This window comes from Trachemys scripta, chromosome 13 (assembly GCF_013100865.1).
Source record: "Trachemys scripta elegans isolate TJP31775 chromosome 13, CAS_Tse_1.0, whole genome shotgun sequence".
Taxonomy (NCBI): Eukaryota; Metazoa; Chordata; order Testudines; family Emydidae; genus Trachemys; species Trachemys scripta.
This window is the reverse complement of record NC_048310.1, coordinates 22478676-22501896: the sequence shown is the minus strand read 5'-3', so window position 1 is coordinate 22501896 and position 23221 is coordinate 22478676. Positions and strand designations below refer to the sequence as shown.

Here is a 23221-nt window from a genome sequence, read left to right as displayed (position 1 = left end):
CATCAATGACAAATAGCCAGGATGGGCAGGGATATTGTTCCTACTCTCTCTTTTGTAAGAAGTTGGGAATGGGTGAAAGGGGATGAATCAGTTGATGATTATGTGATCTGTTCATTTTCTCTGGGGCACCTGGCATAGGCCACTGTTGGAAGACAGGATACTGGGCTAGATGAACCTTTGGGCTGACCCAAACACTTGTTTCTTGCAATGTGCTTAATTTTCGCTTCCAAACACATGGCAGGCTCCCTATTTATTTTGTTACCAACAAACCACAAAGTTTGGCAACATTTTTACTTTCTGAAGCACAATCTTCTGTGTTATGAAAGTTCAGGGGTTCAGTGATTCTTCTGGGGACTACATGCAGTCCAGATATTATGAAATTGAACCTTTCAACATTTTAGGGTTACTATCACCTAGAGCAGTGGTTCTTAACCTTTACTGCAGCCTGCACCCCCTTTGGTTCTCAAAGTATGTTCTTGCACCCCTTACACCTAAAAAATATGTTCTCACACCCCTTAAGCCTAGATATATTTTTGTTTACATTACAATTATTTAAAAAGGTATAATGTTAATAAATACATAGGTTTGATGAAGCAAAGTAGTTGTACTTATGTGCCTATGCTTAATTTGTGTTTTCAATGATTTACCTTCTAAAAAAATCTGGCATGTCTCGCACCCCCAGAAAGTGCATCTCGCACCCCTAGGGGGTGCAAGCACCCCAGGTTAAGAACCACTGACCTAGAGACAGGGCCGGTGCAAGGAAGTTTCGCACCCTAGGCGAAACTTCCACCTTGCGCACCCTCCCCCAGCCCTGAGGTGCCCCTCCATGGCAGCTTCCCCCCCACCGCCCTGAGGCGCCCCACCCCTCCCTATGGTAGCTCCCCCCCCCAAGGAGCCGTGCAGCAGCTCCCCACCTCTGCTCTGCCTCCTCCCCGAGCACTCCACGCTCGCTCTAATTCTCCTCCCCTCCCAGGCTTGCGATGCCAAACAGCTGATTGGTGCCACAAGCCTGGGAGGTGGGAGAAGTGGAGCAGCAACGGCATGCTCAGGAAGATGGCATAGCAGAGGTGAGCTGGGGTGGGGAGCCCTGCGGCAGCTCCCCCCCTCCCCCGCCCTGAGGTACCCGACCCCCCCGGCCCGGGGAGCCGTGTGGCAGCTCCCCAACCCAGCTCACCTTTGCTCCGCCTCCTCCCCAAGCACGCCGCCCTCGCTCTAATTCTCCTCCCCTCCCAAGCTTGCGGCGCCAAACAGCTGATTGGTGCCACAAGCCTGGGAGGCAGGAGAAGCGGAGCGGCCGCTGTGCTGGGAGAGGGAGTCTGAGCCACACATGTCAGCACACTGCTGGCAGCCCAGCCCAGGAACGCTGTAAAAAAAATTGGGGGCACCGCTTTTTGGCGCCCCCAAATCGTGGCACCCTAGGCAACCGCCTAGTTTGCCTTAATGGTAGCACCAGCCTTGCCTAGAGGATGGGTTGAGTAACATTGTGGAATATAGAATACATGCCACTGAAGTTCAAGCCTCAGCCAATGACATGCTAGAAATGAAAACTTATGGCCTGTATTTATATAACTGATCGACATTATACTGGGTACCAAACGTGGCTTCCATTCTGCTGCGTTCCCATGTACACAGCACCCAGAAACTAACATTTTAATCTTATATTAGCAACTAGTGGTAAGTTACATTTGAATTAAGAAGAGTGAAATGAACAGATTATGAAATATTAAATGCAATAAAATATTAAAATGAAAGTTCTGCATAAAGTGTCCATTTATAATATTACATATAAACACATACATGTGTTTTTCTATAATACATAAAAACTCACTCTCCTCACCCATTTGCAGTCTGAATGTCTCATTTTTGCATACGGAAACCTGATGTAGCTATTAGATGTGTACATACAACTATACCATGTGTATTGCTGCAATCCCTCAAAGATAAAAGCTACCACACCTGAGGACTGGAAAACAAACTCTAAAATCAACTCAAGGTCCATCCACAGTTGATTTTAGAGACTTCATTATTTTAACCACAGAGGCCATGAAGATCTGATAAATATACATATTTAGAGATGGCAATTTTTTCCCCCCATCATGAAGGCCCAGAACCACACAAGTTATTTTCCTTTACAGAGACACTGCCTGGATGTGTACATTTGAGCCTGAAAATGACCCTACTTTTCTGTTCTTTGCTAAAAGTGGCAGACACACTGATAGAGAAAAAATTGAGCCTGCAATATAGTGCCTTTAAGGGTATTGACTGAGTTTAATAAGTATGGTGACTTGGAGACCTTTAAACATGCCCACCTTGCCTACAAGGGTGAGTAGTTGATTGGGCCAGCAGGAAATGGATACCACTGCAGCCTAAGTCAGGCAGGGATTGGGCCATGGGAACCTAGTCATGCAGAGGAAGAACAGTAAAGGAGAAGAGCAGAACTCAAGCATATGTTATAATTCCTCTGCTCTTCTCCCACATTTTCCTCTAAAGGAAGACATACTGGCTCTCCAAACTATTTCATCAGGCCCACTCCACTTGGTTTAATGGGCATTATTGGTTTGCTGCTTGACTGGGTGTCCAGGATACTGTGAATCAGTTGGATGCTAATTTGGGGTCCGAAAGGAATTTTCCCAGACTGTAGATTGATCTGGTCAGTCTGGGGTGTTTGTATTTTCCCCCCAGCATCCCCCAAGCACTGTCTTTCTTTGGTATTGTTGAGGATAGGCAATAGAATACAAACCAATAGGGTTTAATAGTGCTGGAAGTTTAGTCATATAAACACAATCTGAAACCTAACAAATTCCCTGTAGTAACTGATCCAGTGATATGATCTTCCCTAAAGTCCCAGTACAAAAACCACAACATTTTTATAATGCCACAATAAGTTGGAGCTGCTACAGTCTGGGGCAATACTGATACCCAATACCAGAGGATAGGGTCTGGGACAGGTGAGGCTGGTTCCCACATATGATTTAGTGAGTGTGCTACATTAATTGCAGGAACAGACAAAAGGGCCCCTTTGGATGAAGAGAGATAAGGTTAAGAGTAGCCTATCTTCTTTGTATTGGGACTTTAGGAAAGGTCATATCACTGGATCAATTACTGCAGGGAATTTGATTGGTTTCAGATTGTATTTATGGACTAAAGTTCCAGCACTATTAAACCCTATTGGTTTATGTCTTTATGATGTTGCCTATCGTAAATAACCAACTAGCCCACCAGATGGGTTTCCTCATGTTCAGGATATGTGCATTTACAATACAAAAGCATTTCTTCTTCTTTATAAATTTGATTACAAAAGTATCCTAACCTTATTACATTGTTCATCAATAACACACTTTACATGAATTACCATTATTAATCACTCTATCTAGGTATTTATAGCATACCCATGAACACAGTAAAAGTAAGCATAGCCAGTGAAAAGGCTGACCATTGCACGGAGGCAATACCTTTTACCCAAATGATATTAATGAAGTAACATTGCTTTACCTATTATTACAAAGATTGGAAAGCAAAATCAATAGATAACATGTTTTGGACCAAAAGTAAAGATACAAGTGTTTGGATCGCCTACAGCTGATTCATGTCCTCCTTATTCTCCCCTTATTTTACCAGTTAAATATAAACAAATTAAATTCCTATGCATGTTGCCTCTGAGTGAATTACTTTTCATTTTTAGAGTGGTTTTCCATCACTATGAACCTTTTCCTTTCCCTTATGCACCAGCAAACATACTGATACAATTTAAAGGTCATGTTCTTTTCAAACTGACAGGGCCCTCCAAAATTTTGACGAGAGTCCCTCCAAGAATCATACCATACAAACGGAAAGGAATTAAGTAAAGCATTACTTGATGTAAGCTCAATCATGTGAACTGATTAGAAAATGTAACCATGGAGAGAAGTGATTCAAAGTGTGACGGACAACCTTTCAAAGAAAGGAGATGTCATGTTGATAATAATAAGCAAGTACTTGACTTGGAGGAAGGATGATGAAAGCAGAGGGTCAATAAAGATATAATTGCCTTCAAATACCAAAAAAATCACTTTTCTAACTTTTTTCTTTTTCAAAGCTCTAGATAAATGTTTTAAATGATCACATCATTTCATCTTGAGAGCCAAAGTTAAGCAAAACTTTAGCCAAAAATACTTGAAATTTCTTAACATTTAAATTGCATGCTCTTTCTTACACTATTAAAAAGATGTCTTGAAGTTCAAAGTCAAATGTATAGAATTTGGATTCAAAATGAGATTGATACATATTGGTCTTCTTTACCAGTCAGATCATCTTTTTAAAAAATGGGCAGCTTTTTGAACAATAATTTATTTCATATAGCTCAGAGAAAAGGTGAAGGCAGAACATAAACTTATAGATCCATTTGACAGATGTCACTCCCCAAGAAATCAATCCTACTGTATGCTTTTTAAATATTATTATTATTATTAGATGACAATTTTGCCTTAAATTACTTTTTTTGTTCACTTTCTTCTCTTGTTGAAGGCTTAAACTCAGAACGTGTAAAGGAGAAAAGATTGTTTAGAGTAACTTTTTTACTAAGAAGTTCATACACCAGGACCTGGATTATGGCAAAAACATCAGGAACAGTAGGTCAGTTGTGGCCAATGGTGATAAGTGGCCTACTAGAGAGAGGGTTTAGATAAAGAGAAGGCATGGGTAAAGTATAATCAAATGCACAAACTATGCAGATTAACTCTTATTTGGATCATTCTTTCTCAGGAACACAGTAATTTCATCTATCTTTCTTCCAGTTGCTTATTTCTTTTTTCAATTCAACAATTCTTGGTCTTCTTCAATCTTCATCAGTTACTTAAATTGAAACACATACAAGCAGTATCAGGTCATCAGCATGCCAAGAGCTATAGCAACATTTTCCAGGCATTATTCTTAAGCGTATCCTTAGGATACAATAACTCTTCTTCTCTTGAATATAACATATACAAAATATAAAATCAATCTTAACATAGATGTAGATACTACATTGCTCCTCCACAAGTATCTGAAGTCAGTAGTTATCTCTCTGCAAAGCAGTTTTAGCAACTCATGAAGCCTTTTACCTATAGGATCAGCAATTTGAATCCAACCCAGTGTTGTACCAGGTGAGGACTCTTGGGAAGTTTATGGGAAACAAATTGGAGGCTCTTAACTTAAGCTCTAACTGGACAGATCTCCACATCACTAAAACAGTAATCAAAAATGGCATGACAAACTCCCTTTGCCAGGCCTGTTCAGTGCTTGCCCATATTTGACTCTAACAAAGATCCAAGGTTACATCCCGTTTGTACAAACTACCAGTCTTGGAAGGAAACAAGGGTTTTACTACATTCTGGATCTCTCTCAAATACTCTGCCAGGCTAATGAGGTCAGACAGCTCTGACCATACCAGACATATTGTCTTTAGGGTATCATCTCTCCAAGAGACACTCCAAGAGGACATACTCTTAAATATGCCATCAAAGATAATTATAATGATATAATTTATTAACATTTTTATGAGGCAAAAATCAGAGCTGAGGAAACATGAAATAAAGTGGGATTATACAGTAACTGGATTTCTGAAATGATCTAGTAGATGTTGTTTATGCTATTGGAAAGCTTTTGTTATACAGAAAGATAAAAGATAAACTTAAGACTTGCAGACACCCTAACTAGAGATCTTAACCAGACCTCTTTCTCTCAGGAGTTGACAGCTTCCCCACACAGAGTGCATGTGTGCAAGCAAGAGGACTGTCTTCTCTCTTTGTTCTTCCTTTTAACTTCAGAGTCCCCACCGCACTCTTTTTTGTTGAGAGGACTGATAAGAAGATTGTGTGGATCCCAGATTGTGTGGCCACCTTGATATAGTGATTTAAAATACTTCTGTCAAGGACTCAGTAACATTCCTCCCCTTGTGCTTGTGAAACTGTATGATTGGTGAAGCACTAAAGACGATCAACTGTCTTAAAAGAGATCCAGAATCTTTGCACTACAGTCTGGGCACAAATGGCCAGCAAGATATCGCCATAGTGTAGAGGAACTCCTGACGGGCAAAAATCTGTCAGAGCCACAACCTGACACAAGCACCTGTCTGCACTCCCAGCATAGATGGTGTGTTGGAGAAAGGAAGAAATGGGCGGGGAAAAGCCAGAAGGATCATTAAGGACCCTCCGTCAGTGGCATAACCTAGAACAACCAGAAGCTGCTCTTCAGAGCTGATCCATAACCAGGACAGGAGCGAATCTGGCCCAGAGACTCCACTGACCATAACTGAGCTCTTGACCACTTCCTCAAACTCCCTGAAAAGACTCATATATTTACAAGTCTTTTTTTTTTTTTATAAAGCATGCACACAATCTCAATTCTCTCCCCCTTCTGGGTCTCAAATGGACCATGAAAAGCACTTTTCATTCACCCATTATTTTAAAAGCACTCTCCAAACAGTTAATTACAAATCCATTCTCTCCTGGACTCAGAAACTTTCCATCTGTTCATTTCTTATAGGATAAAATATTAAAAATAAATGAAAAAATGGTAGGGAAAAATCATGACACAGAATATCTGCTGGCAGTCTCATTAGCAAGGGCCAGACTGACTCATTGAAACTCAGCTAATGTCTTATCCCTCAAAGTTCAGGTTCCTGCACACTGCTGCAGCAGTGCTAGAAAGCTTGTGTAGGGTGAGGCCCTATTCATAGCAGAAAACATGGGATCGGGATTTTTACCTTTTCCTAAAAAGAGTGAGGTGGATTTCAGTGCCACAATTTTGCATATTCATGGAAGGACCTCATGCTCTGGAAAGCACCATTTGGAACATAAGGCCTTGTTTCCAATGTGCACAAGATCAGAGTACATCTGTCACTGAATAGATTTAAGTTTAGTGCAAAATGACGGAGGATGGAGCCAGCTGGCCACTCCTTGGAGATGGGGAGTGGGAAGAGCACCAGGCAAAGGGGAGGCCAACAGTTGTGGGGAGGATAGAAGCAACACTCAGGACTGCAAAACCATGTGGGGGTAAAATCAACAGTTTATTTGCCAGAAATTGGTGTGACTCAAAGCTTTTAGATTTTTGCTCAGCCCAAGTAAAAATTAATTTTGAGGTGACAATGATTATAAACTATTACTTTAGCAGGAAAATACATTGTGGTTATATTTTGTTATTTTTATCCTCTCTAACATGCAGCTGCTAGGAAAGCAGTTACACTGAGAATTGAATCTCTTCTAAGTTGTTAACAAGACACATTCCTTTTGATTCACGTCTAGTATTATGAGAGTTTCTGTCTTATGTCACTATTTCTGACATTCGCTGTAGATAGAATATCTTGTCTCCAAAAGTATTGGACCATCATTTTATGAGATGAGGCTTTCTAGACCACAGAAGTGGATAGATTTAATACCAGCCATACAGAGGTAACAATAACCTATTCTTATATAGCCCAGAGTCTTACATATTGTCAATTTGATTAGTATTTCTTCCATCTTACCCCAAAACAAATATATTGAATGTTGCAGAACGATAAATATTTTTCATATACCTCTGATCGAGAAGATTAATGCTGCCTGTTTTGCTAACACCCTTTCATTCTCTCCTCCCCTTTTTTCATTCAGTTTGGGTTGCTTGATTCAAAAAGACTAAGTCCATGTTCCAAACATTCAGGTCGTCATTTTCTAAGAGACTATAGGCAAATGTGTCTTAGCTTATGGTTATCCATAAGTTTGCCACAAAGAAACGTTAGATCTGGGATACAACATATTAGGTCTTTCCATTGGAATAGTTTTGATAAAGGCCTACCACTCCCTTTTCTTTCACTATACACAGTGAGGATATATTAGATAAACACTTCTGTCAAGCAGAAATATCCCACACAGCGTAGCAGACTTTGTGAAATAACATTTCACTTATCTGTTATGTCTTTCTGAAGCTTTATTAAGAATTATACCTCTGCAATTCTAGAGTTACACATGGTAAGTTTGTTGGAGCAAGACGATCTAAAAAAGTAAGTAAACAAACAAACAAACACACACACACCACATGGGGAGGAGGTCAACATATAGCATGGTCAAAATGGTGACTAGCATAAGTCTTTCATTCTCAGCTTTTTACTTTCCATTTCTCCTTGTTTCTCCAATTAACTAGTTACTTTAATAATATGCAACATATATGTATGTACAAAATTTGAAGCGGCTACAAAGTGCAAATGGAATACATTTCCATAAATAAGCCAAATATTTTTATATTTATATATATAAAATTTTCTTTATTTAGTTAGTATTCTTACATTTTTTAGTGATTTACTAGTATCAAGTAACCCACATGACTATACCTACTTACAGCAACAGAGTTAACATAAGAATAGAGGGCACAGTAAAATTTGAAACAAGAGCAAGTGCAGAAAAGAGATGAATCTATATAGTACCACAGCAATGGACCTAATCAAATGCCTAATTTCAAAGTTACCTGAATGCCTGTGGTAAGTATGTAGATCCATGTAAAGAAAAACGTGTTTGATTTATACAGCATTGTTCAATGTTTCTCCCCAGGTCTGCCAATCAGTTTCAAGAATGGGCATTTCAAAAGAGCAATCAGACACTATGCTACCAAAAGTGAGCAGGCTGATGTCCTGAGATAAAGTTCAACTTCAATTTATTTTTGCAAATTTAAACTATTTCTACATCACTATTCTGTGTTGACAGGATATGATTTCTTTAATATTTTTGTGTACAATAAATATAGCACAATTAAAGTTTAGAGAGGAACCTGTTAAGCTTTGTCTTGACAGCATCACTGTTGAGCATAAAGTTATAATATTCTCTTCTGAGACTGTCATAAAATACATATAATTTTTCAAAGCATGTAGATATTTGTCAGTTGATATCTCATGAAATATCTCCTAACTTACATCCTACTTATCTCTGCATCTGGATTTCTTCCATCCACTTCTCCATAATAAAAATTAGTCTAACAAGACAGTAGTTATCTCAACATAGATGAACATTCGTGCTAACTGTAATAGTGGGTTTTGTGATGTATACAAGTGCCCAGTAAAACTGGATCAAGACCACCAATCTACCACTCATAACCCCATCAATCATCAGATGTTAACAATTCTGTCACATTTCTGGTCCTACTAGCCTGAGCCAGATTCTATCTGGTAACCTAGGACCAAATTTTCAAAGAACAAGGAAACAAGTAAGCCCATAAAACTGCATTACACTTATATACCATCAAAAACCCTTATTTTCATGTCTGAAACAGATAACTATTCATTTCAGGACCAGGGGTCAGCACCACCATGTTGCATGTCAGACACATGACAAAATTACCACACTTAGTGACTGATATTGGGGAGGCAGGGGGGTTATGTCACTCAGTCATTCAATTTTTTGAAAAATTACCATGGACCTCAAAAATTTTACCACGGACACTTGTGTCCATGTACAGACAAATAGATGACCCCTGTTCAGGACCTATATGCACATACACTTACCTATTTTGCATGAACAATTGTGGGATTTTGTAGATGCAACAGGCAAATGTATAGATTGCCTGTTTCTAGGTCCCAGAGATGAAAAACTCCATATTCCATAACAAATCCAACAAGTTTCCTTCGAGTAACACATTGTTAAGCAATAACAAATTAGGTTGTTTCTCTCCAGGTTGGGCAATATTATTATTTATTAGACAAAGAACTGCATCACATGAGACTGTCATCCAGTGACATGGAAAGAAAACTGCTCCTGGTTCAGCAAGTCATAAGATTTAATACCAACATTAAAATAATTGTTGAGAACATCAGATGGCATTTCAATGCCCTTTATGATATGTAGGCATTATGCTATTGATATCTCAGGGAGACGGGGGGTTTCCTTGTGTTACCCACTTTTAGATATTCCAACATTTCAAAACTTAAGTTAGTTCACCTCTTTTAGTGCAGGTTATTGCATTTGGATAATTACATAATACAGCATATTTATTACTAATGATATCAGTGATTGCTTTAAAATATTTCTCTACTCTATTAAAGAGTGAAAATATCTGCAGCATATTTTTTAACTGATTTTAAGTATTCATTTACATTACTCCTTTAGTGATTGGTTCTTAATAGTAAAGATGAATTCAGTCTCCATAGTTTTATCTATTAAATCTAAATAGGGATCGTGAGAACAATATCTGAACAAGAGTTCCACCAGAGAAACCAAGATTCTTGACCTTTCATCATACATATTTGTGAGTTAGCACAAAGATCCTACTTTCAAATATGTATTTATCTCTTGTTTCTCTATTGTTACGTACATTCTCAGTATTGCAGAACGGCTGTTCAAAATGCTGTCATCTGGTCAAGGGAGAGTCTTCTTTCATTTGACCATAGAAATGAACTGCACAAGTCCCAATATAGACTGAACATTCTACACTCAATTGCTCGGCAAGATAGCAGCCTCCATCAGCAACTACTGCATAAGCACAGATTAATTTTATAGCATATTATTAGGACAGATACCTCAGCATGTTCATGATGGCCCTATTACTGCTGCCTCTTATGTTCTAAAAGCTATTGTGCTTACATCATGTTATTGAAACCTCTGAAAACTCTCAAGCAAAAGGAGCAAGGAGTACACTCAATCATTATCACATGCCAAGATGCTCATTTTCAGCATTCAAAGATGAAACACCTGGGGCAGTAGGTAACAAAATGCTCCTGGTTACTGAACAGTACAGAAGTATTCAATGTGAGCATAGTGTGCTAGCCTCTGTTTTATCAGTTATCTGCCATTTGAAAACAGAGTTGCGTCAGGGATATTTTCTTAAATGATAGACAATAACTGCAGATTAAAGGCAGATTCTACAACATTGAAATCAAGGATAGCTCAGTGGTTTGAGCATTGGCCTGCTAAACCCAGCATTGTGAGTTCAATCCTTGAGGGGGCCACTTAGGGATCTGGGGCAAAATCAGTACTTGGTCCTGCTAGTGAAGGCAGGGGGCTAGACTTGATGACCTTGAAAGGTCCCTTCCAGTTTTAGGAGATAGGATATCTCCATTAATTTATTATTTATTTATTTGTCTCAGTCTTCAAGGGGTGCAGGATTGGGCTCTGAGGAAATAAGTAGAACAAGAGGTAAGTAGGGCAAGCAGAAGAGTAAGTCGGATGGGGAAGCCTGTTCAATCTAAGAAAAAGGGGAAATTTGTCTTCTTTTCTAGGCTAAATCTCAGCCCAGAGAAAACATTTAAGGGCTGAATCCACGTGCCAGTGTGATTGCTTTGCCCTGGTCCAGCAGTCTGAAGATATCCTGGAGTGGGGAATCCCTAGGCGGCACAGGGGTGGCCTAACAGCTTTTACATCACCTAGAAACCATCATAGCAGTCTTGCTGGGGGGTGGGGGGGAAGAGAGTGCATGGCTGGAGTGGCACTGTGCTCTCAGGATGATGGGATGGCTCCTTTGGGGTCCACGGGCAGCTGGAGCAAAGCAGAACAGCTGTAGGTTCTGCCATCAGTGCACCTCAATCACTGCTCACTCCTTTTGCACCACAACTGCCTCTTTCCCCCAGTAGGGTTGCCACCTATCTGGGTTTTCCCAGGATTATCTCTTTTTTGAGGTAGCTGTCCTGAGAAATCTGGAATGGTGCTCAGTACACACTGCCAGCTGTCTCACTTGTATGGGCTAGACTCATCCTGGATGTCTGTGCGTTTTTTTGTACCTCAAGAGACTGACAACCCTATATCCCAAACCCAACCCAGGCTCCTCACTGGCCTGCAGGAGAAGCAGATACACCACCTTGGATGCCTGAAGCTATGCACTGCAGCAGTCTCACATGGACAGCAAATGGATTTGCACCCTGTGTCTGCAGCCTACAGCTGATGCTTGCAGATCCAGATTGCCTACAGCAATGAGTGACAAAGCTGGCAAGTTACTTGAGACCCGTGCAAACAGTTCTCAAAGGGAAAGGGGGCTGCTAAGGAGTTGTACTCAGGATGCCCTCACTACCGAAGAAGTGGGCTGTAGCCCACAAAAGCTTATGCTCAAATAAATTTGTTAGTCTCTAAGGGCTGGTCTACACTGGGGGGGGGGGTATTGATCCAAGATACACAACTTCAGCTACACGAATAGCGTAGCTGAAGTCGAAGTATCTTGGATCGAATTACCTGGGGTCCACACGGCGCGGGATTGACAGCCACGGCTCCCCTGTCGACTGTGCTACTGCCGCTCGCTCTGGTGGAGTTCTGGAGTCGACGGTGAGCGTGTTCGGGGATCGATATATCGCATCTTAACGATCCCGGATAAATCGATTGCTACCAACCGATACGAATACTCCTGTTCTCACCACTTGAGTTCACTCCCAAACTTCACTCCTTCAGGACACTCATCCCTTCTCCCCTGCTTTTAGGTAGCAGGAAAATTTATGAGGGACTGGACTGGGAAGAGGAATTATGTTATATTTAAATGTTTGCTGTTGCTGCCAGGGTATTGTGTAATCAGAATAACTGAAGGAGTAGGTTTATATAATTGTACAGTTTAAATAAGTGGCAATGGAACCAAGAGCCTGGGATGGCCACTCTTAATAGTTTAGTACAAATCAAAATAACTAATAAATAAAATAGTTTGGGAAATAGGAAAATTCCTCTTAATCTGTAACTCAGTATGCTGGTGAGAAGCAGGAAGTATTTAGGTTAGAGAGATTTTTCCACACATTTAGAGGATTATTCATACATGCAGGAGTTGTCCATTGATTCCTGCTAATTTCAGTGAACAAATTCAAAGGGGAAGCCACTCAACTCAGTACCTAAAAACCAGACCAGGCAGAGAGGAGAGAACCAAGCAGAGAAGGAGAAGAAAACATGGCAGTCTTGTGTTTTCATTCTGCCTCCCTTTGCTGCCTGCCAGTGAAGAGCATTTGGAGAGGCTAAGAACAACCCAAAACAAAATACCCACACTTGCATCTTCAAACACAGCAATCGCCTTGTATAACATTTAATATTAATGTCAACGATTTCTTTGGTGGAACATACAGACTCCAAAACTGTAATCTGAACTCTTGCAGTTTAAAGAAGAGAAGGTAACCCTTCTACTGAAAAAGGGGATTGCTGGAACAGCTTATCTAATATGTTACTTGGGTAATATAAAGCCTTTGCTTGCTTAAATCTACTAACTGTGTAGCTAAAAATACTGCTATTTCACCATAAACCAATGTCTAATTGACTATGTAATATGACATGTGCCTTTATACATTGTATTGTAATGTGTTTTTGATTTCTTGCTGTCTGAATGGGCAGTTGCTAATAAAGATTGAAACTAGTTTGCTATACCAGTGGAATCCACAGTCCCTGTCTTGACTTGAGCTTTCCTACATTAAAGTCAACATCTCATAAAACTTTTCAGAAATTTATTAAGACTTTGTTTAACTTGATTTCAAATAACCTCTATTCCCCACAACAACAACAGCTCTAAGCTCTTTGAGGCATGGACCATGTCTACATCTATGTTTGTACAACACCTAGCATAACAAGGCATCAATTCTGTTTGGGGAGCCTGGGCAATACTATAACAAATATTAAGTAATAACATTCTGTCAAGTCAGTGATCTGTGAACTACAAAAGACTCACATGATAGTCTATAATGGCTCAAAAAAATCCCTGAATAATGATTTACACAATAGCCATAAATCTCCAGTAGGAATAATGTGCATTCAAAATGACCATATATACTAAAAAGTACATTTGTACAATAGATAACAAGACTTTGAAGGCTCCAACATCACTTTACTTTGTCCTTTTTAATAATACACAAATGTTCATGAGCAAACATATATTTACACAGTGCTAAGTAACCAGATTTGTTGAGACACCCATATACATTTCAGTGCAGGTAGAAAATCTGTTTAGAGTTGAAAGAAAGGCAAGAGAATTATCCCTTTAGTTTTAAACATTTAAAAGATATTCAGATGTGGTTTCTGACAATAGGCCTGGATCTTATTTTTGCTCCTATCCATTCCTAGCCATCAATTCCACTACCGTCTACCAACCCAGACATGCTACACTATGGAATGGCATTTATAGGAGGTAGTTTTACCTACTGGATAGAGTACTGGCCTGTGACTCAGGAGACGTGCATTCTATTTCCCAAGTCACCCAGCAGGCCAGTGGCAGAGTGGGGAAGTCACTTTACCTCTCTGTCCTTGAATTTCCGCAGCAATAAAAGGGGGAAAATGATACTCTTTTGTAGAGCATTTGAGATCTACTGATGAAAAATCCTATAACAATAATGATCCTGGTCTTCAAAGCCAGCACAAGTTCTGCTGCTCGATTCAGGAAACGAAAATTGCATTGAAAGATTGAAAAAGATAGAAGCCGCAGTGCGGAAAAAGTAGAGAATACCATCTGCTTGGGAACCACCTTCCTCCAAAATAAAAACCCCAACCCATGGAAGTTGTACACAATGCCCAGCTTGATCTTTTTATTAAGCAGTTAAGATACTAAGCTAACATAAGACATGTCAGTGCACCATTTGACATCAATGGCAAAATTCTCATTGACCTCAATAGGAGCAGGACCCATGAAAATGAGAGGTTGAAAAGATCCCATTCAGTTTGAATTTATAACAGTGCCATTTCAGACAGTTTCAGTTAAAGGTCCATAGGGATTTGTTAACCCTGCATTAGTCAAACTTAAAAATAAGAAAGGGTATGTTAAATGGCCTTTAAACCAATGGGCACATGGACCCCGAGACTAACAGCCTTTATCATCAAATTGGAAGCTATGTGCTTACAAGCATAATGTACAGATCCAACATGTGCAAAAAGAACTCTTTAGTATTCAAAGTGTAATGTAAAGAAGATGGTGCCTCATGAAATGAAGGGATTCCTAGATATGGGGAAAGAGTTTTTTTAAAGTATGTGTGGGGGGGAGAGATTTGTTATGAACAGTTCCAGTAGAGCTGTTTCATTATCCCAACTAACAAGCCTGATTTGTCCCTAACACAGGCCCTGGTGTAAGAATCGCAGCCATGATAAAATAACTTTGCACACACTGAAATTAGATACAACCCCTCCCCTCATAAAACTAATAAAAAGCACAAATCAAACTCTGTTTAGCTTGTGATTTCAAGTGACTTACCTGAGGCAGTAAAGACAAAGCTGAAGACAAAAAATTTAATAGAGAGACACAGAAAACTGCCACTTACTACCAGGAAGACAGCTGAAATGCACAGTAGATTTGAAAGGCAGAAAAAAGCAGATTAAAAAAAACAAAGAAAACAGCACAACTAAAATCTGTCTCTCTCTCTCTCTAGCTTGAGTTCAGACATTTTAAATGGAGGAGGGGGAGATAACTTCCCTAAAATATGCTCTGAAAAGCAACAAAAAGTTAAAAAATCATATTTCACAAGGAACAACAGCTTAACTATTCAGTATCCTTCTTTTTATTATCACTAGCTACTTTTTATTTTGTCCTTATTGCTGAAAATAAAAAGTTACTTCTGTTGGCATTAAAAGCTTGATTTTACAAACCATTTAATGTACTCTAAGGATACTGTTAAAAGACGTTGGCATGTTGATGTGAGTTGCACAAAGGTCAGTGATTTGGAGGCTCTTTCAGACAATTTGCCAGTATTTTGGCATTTTGTAAGCACACATAGGACAGCTCTCCAGCAAGCTGACCTTGACAGTGAATTGGATAAATAAACCTTCAATTTACCCCCTCCAGCTCAATGCTAGCCCAGCTGATCCCTCTGGAGCCTTCACCTGTCCATATCGTTCAACTGACTGCAACTTTCAACTGACGAACATCCACAGCTTTACAGGTTCTGTGACAAACACCATCTAACAGATAAGGCTTCTGAAAAGTCAAAGTCAATAGTGTTTCCATTGAAAATTTAATGCTGGTTCCATCTTTACCCATCATTCTTTCCACTGTTGCATGTATCCCAGGAGGCACTTCAAGCAAAAGCACTACTCCATAACAGGTAATGACGTGGCATTTAATGATACTGTCCAAAGTGATCCAAGCCCATGGAAAGTAATGTGCACTCATGTACCAGATAAGCACGGCTGAATATACTAGAACAGCAGTATCTTTCACTGCACTGTCACTAGATACAATGTGACATATGCTCTGCCATTGTACCTGGCTTTTCCTTTTACTTCACCATCAGAGGAAAAGAGCATTTTCAGATACAGAGCACCAAAGTGTTAAGGGAATTCAGTAAAAGGTAGGATGGCAACATATCCGTAATTAAGTATTCACAGCCTCTTTAATACTTCAGTGCTCTTGGATTCACTACTAAAATCTGTGAATTATACCTCATTGAAGAATGCCCTTAATCGACTCTGACATGTTTTATTGGAGGCAGAAAAAATGTTTCAGTATGATAGATAAGGTTAAAAATGTTACTACTCTGATCATTTACTCTAGTGCCTTGCAAAAAACTCCAAAGCCAAAAACCATTTACATCATTCATCTGATGCAATGGAGAAAAGAAAGCATTATCTGACAGCCCATTTTAGCTGATGGGACAAAGTGCACATTTTCAATTTTCTGACAAAGTTATGTTGTTTATGTAGATAAGAAAAAAACAACTGTAACATTTCTACAGCATGCCATAAGGATCTGAAATTTGACTTAAGCAGCGAAGTATCTTGAGACCATGCAGAGCAAAGTATGACAAACAAAAATCACATTTATGGTTTCAAACCAAATAATGTATTACATGTTTTCTAGTCTAATAGCAGCTCAGAGTTTTCAGGCAGCCCCATAATAATGCAACGAAGTGCAGCATGACATCTCTATGAGTGTGAAAAGCTCTCTCTCCCTACAGTTACCTAGAAGCTGGCTTAATAAGAACTACACAAATATCCCTAATTAAACCTTTTAAAGCAAACTTTTTCCTGGATTATTCCATGGTATCCTCCAGATAAAGTAGCATGTTCCACTTGTAATATTTACTGCAAAGGTACAGACAGGAATCTCTAGGGTGTTCACTTTCTATCATTACCTTTATTAGGTTGTCTCATATACAGCAGGTCCATGACTGTGTGATGGAGTTAGAAGAGAAAAGGGACAGTTTAACCACAACTGGATTTGCTTCTTTCAACAAAGTCACGGCACGGGCAGGAAGACAGTTATTAAGAAACTATATTCCACACAATGTACCCATCAAGTTCCCAAAGTAGACAATTTATATTTCTTTGCTTTAAATATATGGTTCACCACCCTACTTTTATACAGAGGGTGCACATTTTTACTCGGTCATACCAAAAAAGTGAAACTATTAGTTAAAAAATAAAAATTGTATTTGCTTCATATTTACACAGTCTACAAGACTGTCCCCCCCCCGATTTGTTTGAGAGATAGGGACAATGCTATTGCTGTTTTAGCAAGGTCGTTAAGCATGTGCCTAACTTTAAGCATGAATAGTCCCACTAAGTCAATGATGCTATTCATATACTTAATATTAAGCGCATGTTTACGGGACTTGCTGAATTGGAGTTTTGATAAGTCTCCCTGATAACTATTGTAAGCCTTCACTACACCTAAATTACTATGACAAGAATTAACATGCCAGCCTTGTCCCCACATTGGACTCGTACGTGCTAAAGTTAACCCCAAAATATAGTAGAAGGGTGTTCAGCTTTTGTTACCTATTATTGCTTATTACACTATTTTTGCTGCACAGCCATTGCTTTTATGTTTTCTATGTTGTTGTTGTTTTTAAGAAAGAAAGAAAGAAAGAAAGAAAGAAAGAAAGAAAGAAAGAAAGAAAGAAAGAAAGAAAGAAAGAAAGAAAGAAAGAAAATGCATTTTCCTGGTTATTAATTTTCAGACTCCTTTTCTCTTATTTTAAAGTAAGATGTTTTATTTCCCAGCCAGTATATAGGACTTGCTCTATGAAGTGTGAGGTGCAATTCCTGCCCTGGCTCTGTGTGTGGTTGTGGCCTTAGCAGTCAAGGCTAAAAGAAACAAAACATTTTTTTTATTCTGAAGTGAAGAATCCATTTGATTTCTTTTTGTTTATTGCTGCATTACTTAGGTAATTGCTTGAGTTGAGTCAGACTGACGGCACGGCCCTGGTCCCTCTGACTCCATTCCTTTTCTTCTTATTTATTAGTCTCACTTATTAAAAGAATGTCTTGGCTTATGTGATGGGTACTATTCAAGCAAAAGTCAAACAGCTTATATTTGCAATGTAAGTCAGTGACTGGCAAGGAGCTGTGCAAAGTGTTCACGGTGAAACCCAAAACTATAGGAAAATCACCTCATTTTGGGTTGTGTTACAAACTCAACACTAAAACAGTTCTGCCTGAAAGGTCTGTAAAACATTAAAGTGAACCTGAGCCAGATGAGGGTAACAGACAGTCAGGAGCTAGTGAGGAGGAAAGGGGGGCATCAATATATAGAGCTGTTGGGACCAGGTCATATTGAGGAAACTGCATGGGGTCCCACATGATTTATTCCACACAGAGCTTGCAAAACTCAGAGCTTCCCCTGCCTATCAGCGTGATAATAGGAAGAGCAGCACTATCTACATAGCGTTTTGCAAACACCAAGGAATATACACATGGTGATTAAGATATCTTACATATGCATCTACTCTTGGCAATTTTGTGTGTGGAAATGACCAGCTAACATATCTCACTGGCTACTTTTGACCACATGCACACAGTTCTAAGCATTTGGGACAACTCTTCATCTAAACCAGAAGGTTGAGAGACAAGTTACCACACCAGAGGATGACTTCTTGGATTCAACCAATACAACAGTTTTTGCATTTTCCCCTCATTTATGTATTTTAGGTTCACTTTCTCGTTCACTTTATTTCTAATATGCAATCCATTTTTCCCTACAGACAATTGTATCACCATTCAATTTGGAAAGGCAGTGTAGCCTTGTGGTTAGAGTTGGCACCAGAAGCCAAAAACTTCAGCTTGTGTCCTTTGATCCACATACCTCTTCTGTTTCTATCTGAATTCAGAAGGATTTCTCTCTCTTTAGTAGTGATCTCTTTTCCAAGGAGTACAGTGCTGGAGCTCAGCCATGCTCACCCCAGTACAGAATGAGTTGCTTTTCCATAAACTATTAGGAGTATTCCTAGTTTTTGTTTCCAGCCTATTAGTCTTTGTGCTTGTGCTATTCTAGTTGCCTTTAGCAATGTACTGTTTTGGTGTACAACTTCTACATTTGCTTGAGGCCACAACAGTATCAGTGTTCTATGTCATATCCCATTTTGTCTCAGACTGTCTTTGAACTCACTTGAAATAAATTGTGGTCTATTGCCACTGACAATGGAGACTGTTATCCACATGTTGTGAAAAGCATGATCCAGCCTGATTGTTCTAGTCTGTAAACTAAATACTTATTGTGACAGTGTAAAAGGAACAAGAAACCCTTTATATGAGGTGATGGCTCTATGAGATCTGCTGTTAAACAGTGCCATGGTGCATCAAGATATTAATTTCTATTCATTGGTTCATGCTTTACTGGCCAGGCTTCAAGTCGACAATTATGGTAGTTCTTGCATAACTCATCTCTGTCGTTATTAATGCCTGGCCATTGCGCTCTTGATTTCACTTTCAGTTACTGCTCATGGTGACCTAATGTCTTTCATAAGCAAGACTCCAATTTATGCTTTCAAATTTCACCGTATCAATATTATGTTCTCTCTTAAAATTATTTTCCTGGAATGCTCAGTTCTACCTGCAATGAACAACATGACATCTTTCTAGCCTGCTCCCTCTCTTCAACCCACACATATTGCCTCACTTCCACTAGCTCTTCATCACTTGCCTATTCTCTTTTGGCTTCTCCTGCTGTCATTTCATACTTCACTACTTTCTCTCTAGGAAATCATATCCTGTATACTCTTCAGTTATATTTCATTTGCTTGGTCTACATTTTAGGGTAATTGTCTGCTTGCTGTCCACTTGACCTGAACTGTACCCTGAAATTGAATGGACACCAACTTGAAACCAATGTCAAAGGTACACAGGAAACAATTTCAATTACACCACTAGACTAAAGGCTTCTTTCTCTTCTGACTAGGCTTCTCCCAGGCATTCATCAAATTTCTGAGAGCTTTGCATTCGTGCAAGAAATGCATCGAGCCCTACCAAGCACTCTTCTATCTCATAAGTATTTCTGGCTTGTGTCAGTAGTAGACATACAACTTTGCATTTTTCAGACAAAAATTATAGCAAAATTTTGAAACCGACGGTCAGATTTTCAGATGTGGTGAGCATCCACAGCACCTATACCTTCAAGTCATTTTTATTTAGAGGATGGAGGTGTACCTTCAAGCACCCTACTTTGAAAATCTTGGTCTGTACCTCTATCAGTTTGTATGACAAGGTGTCAAACGCACTCTACTGCTACACACCAAAAGTAGAGCTTTTCTAGCTTGCTAATCCCTTTTTCGCTTGTTTCTCCATAAACCCTTACATTAATCCTATGAAAATACTGAAATTGAGAGCAGCCCCGTTCACCAAAGATATGAGAGGGGTGCAACAGGCCTTCCTTTCAAGAATTCACCACCAGATCTGGATGATCTTCAGACTGTTGCAAAGTCTGTAAGTTAGGAGGGGGATGAGAGAGAATAGAAGGCCATGAGGCCCAATTCTGAGAAGCATCCAAACTCTGACCCTTTTGAGCCTTCCTCCTTGCTAGATTTGTGTGTAGCCTTTATCATGCTGAGGCCAGTACACAAAGTGCTGATCCATGTAGCTTTTACAATTGTGAGGCTGGCTTACAGCCTACTTTTACGTGCAGTTTGGGCACATTAATGTGGGGGTTTGCATTTTATTCTGATTATGGTTATAGAAACAGGGCACGAATAATTCATTTAACAGGGAAACAGACAGTTCAGTTCTGAGGTAACAACTGAACATGGGAAAATTGTTGCTGGTGTTAATACAAGTGGCAAGCTGCCCATTTCTGTACTAGACTGTCCAGAGAAGGTGCAGAAAGATGTCGGGGCACAGGACCCAGAACAGACTCCCATATCACTTCATGATATCTTTCAAAGGACATGGACTGAGTTGGCGGTGGGGGGTCAAAATGTTGTGGATGTTCCTCCTTTGAACATCTAAACCCTTAATAGGTTGCATTCTGCCTTTGGACTGCACTCAATAGGAGTCTTGCATGTGTATCCAAGGGCAGAACTGTCTAGTGTAAGCTTCATTACAATTATAATTTGGTAACACAAAGGTGGATGAGGGGGACAAAAGTAGATTCCTCTAAAAATACATCAGTTGAAATGATCGGTGATTATTACATCCAAAATATTTTCTGTTTATATAAAATGCAATTATAATTTGAGTCATTTACTGCTAATTTGCTCCTAAGTGACAGCATCCAAATTTCAATTCAAAATTAAGTGTGCTTTCTGAGTTATCACAAAGCAGCTTTTTATTTTAATTCTACAATAACACAGATAACACCGTTATCTTAGCAGAAAGATAAAGAGATTACTGAAATCTAAACCTTAGATGGAAACAAATTTCTTATTTAAACTGTGTCACCCTCACTCCATGGAAAGAGAGCGATTATAATCTGCAAGGGGAAAAAAATGTAAAGCCCTCAAGAAGCAAGCCTTTCATAACTTCACCATTTTTCGCAGGCAAGTATAATTATAGTTTTGCATAACCATTTAATGAAAGGAAGTCCTTTCTTGCAATGTTAATAAAGGACTTTGCCTAACATGTTAACAAAGCAAAGGCACTCTGTGTAGGTAATGTCATTGTGTAATTAGTATGCTCATAAGATGACTTAAGATTACAGTTTATCTGAATCTAATAACCACCTATCAGCAGCTTTACCACTCTGTCTTTTTCAATATATCTTTCCTCATGAATGGATTGAGTATCCACCCGCTCAGTGGGGCTCCCTGGTATATAGAATCATAGAGGAAATAAGACATGCTACTAAAGGAAGGAGAAAAATAAAAAATAAAAAAAAATAAAAAGAGGAGTTCAGGCACAATGAATGAACAAATGTGAGTTTTGTCAAAACACAGAAATGTCACAAATACTATAATCTGAGACACAATCTTATAAAATCTGTTTTTGCTCGTAATTTCTACATCCTGTGTGGGACAATAGTTGAGAGAGAGAGGACAGAAGCACTATCCAGGATATTGACTCTAAAATTTTATTTAGAAGAAGAATTATAAGAATAAAAATGGAGCAATTCCCTCCCCCAACTGGGAAAAAGACTGATGAAACTGTTTACATCCTCATGTAACTAGCTAATTAAAAATAAATAATAATAATAATAATAATAAAACCTAGCTCTTCTATAGCACTTTCTCATCAGTACATCTTACTGCACCTTACAAAGGAGCTAGCTTTAGCCTGCACAGTAGAGCAGAATGCTCAAAGTCAGCGTTTATCAACTACCAACCAGCATGTTTTTTTCTATTTGCTCTTTCGTCCATCTGGCAGAGCTGTTTCCAGGATCAGGGCCAAAGTCCATGGCACAGATGGGACTATACACCATGTCTCCCAATTCCCACAGACTGCAGAAAGCCTATAATAAAGAAATAAATAAAAAGAGAGCTATTTCTTGGTTTGGGTCGATGCAGGGTTGATTCATCTGTCCCTACGTCTAAATATCCATCTCTAGCTCCTCTTTCTCTATCAGATTCAAGAAAGCAATCTGAGTGAGTGAATGAGTGGAGGATGACAGATAGTGGTTGAGTTTTGACTTGGCATATTTTTATAACATGTACATTTCAAAGTTGGCAGTGTAATAAGTCAATATAGTTATTGCAATCACAAACGTTGAAAAGTTCCAAGCTAGCAGAATGGTGGAAGCATATAACAGAACAGAAGTTGAACCTAAAACCGTGTGTTGCCCAAATTAAATCTGTTACAAAAGAGAAACAGACGTATTGGAGTATAAGCTTTTGTGGGTGAATACCCACTTCGTCAGACCTACAAAAGCTTATACTCCAATATGTCTATTAGTCTATAAGGTGCCACAGGACTCTGTCACTTTTTACAGATCCAGACTAACACGGCTACGTTACAAAAAAGAGTAAGACATTACGTAGAATCCTTTTCTTTTTAAGAAATGTATCTCCTTAAAGTAGTAACCGTAAAGGAGATTAAGACATTTCCAAGTATTTGCTAACCTACTTACAGACATCATTGCTCCCTTGGGTCTTTGTAGCCTTACACCTTCCTTAACGGACTAGCTGAATAGGTAAATGGGTTATATCAGGCCAGGAAATCAATGTGTA

At 39.2% G+C, this 23221-nt stretch overlaps 1 long non-coding RNA gene across 1 annotated transcript in view; it reads right to left on the bottom strand.

The window, feature by feature from the left end:
- The window catches only part of LOC117886713, a 61154-nt gene extending 45976 nt beyond the window's left edge, over positions 1-15178 (bottom strand). The window contains exon 1 of the long non-coding RNA XR_004648042.1: positions 15106-15178. This is a non-coding gene — a long non-coding RNA (uncharacterized LOC117886713). The remainder of the gene's footprint in view (positions 1-15105) is intronic.
- Between the last annotated feature and the right edge of the window lie 8043 nt (positions 15179-23221).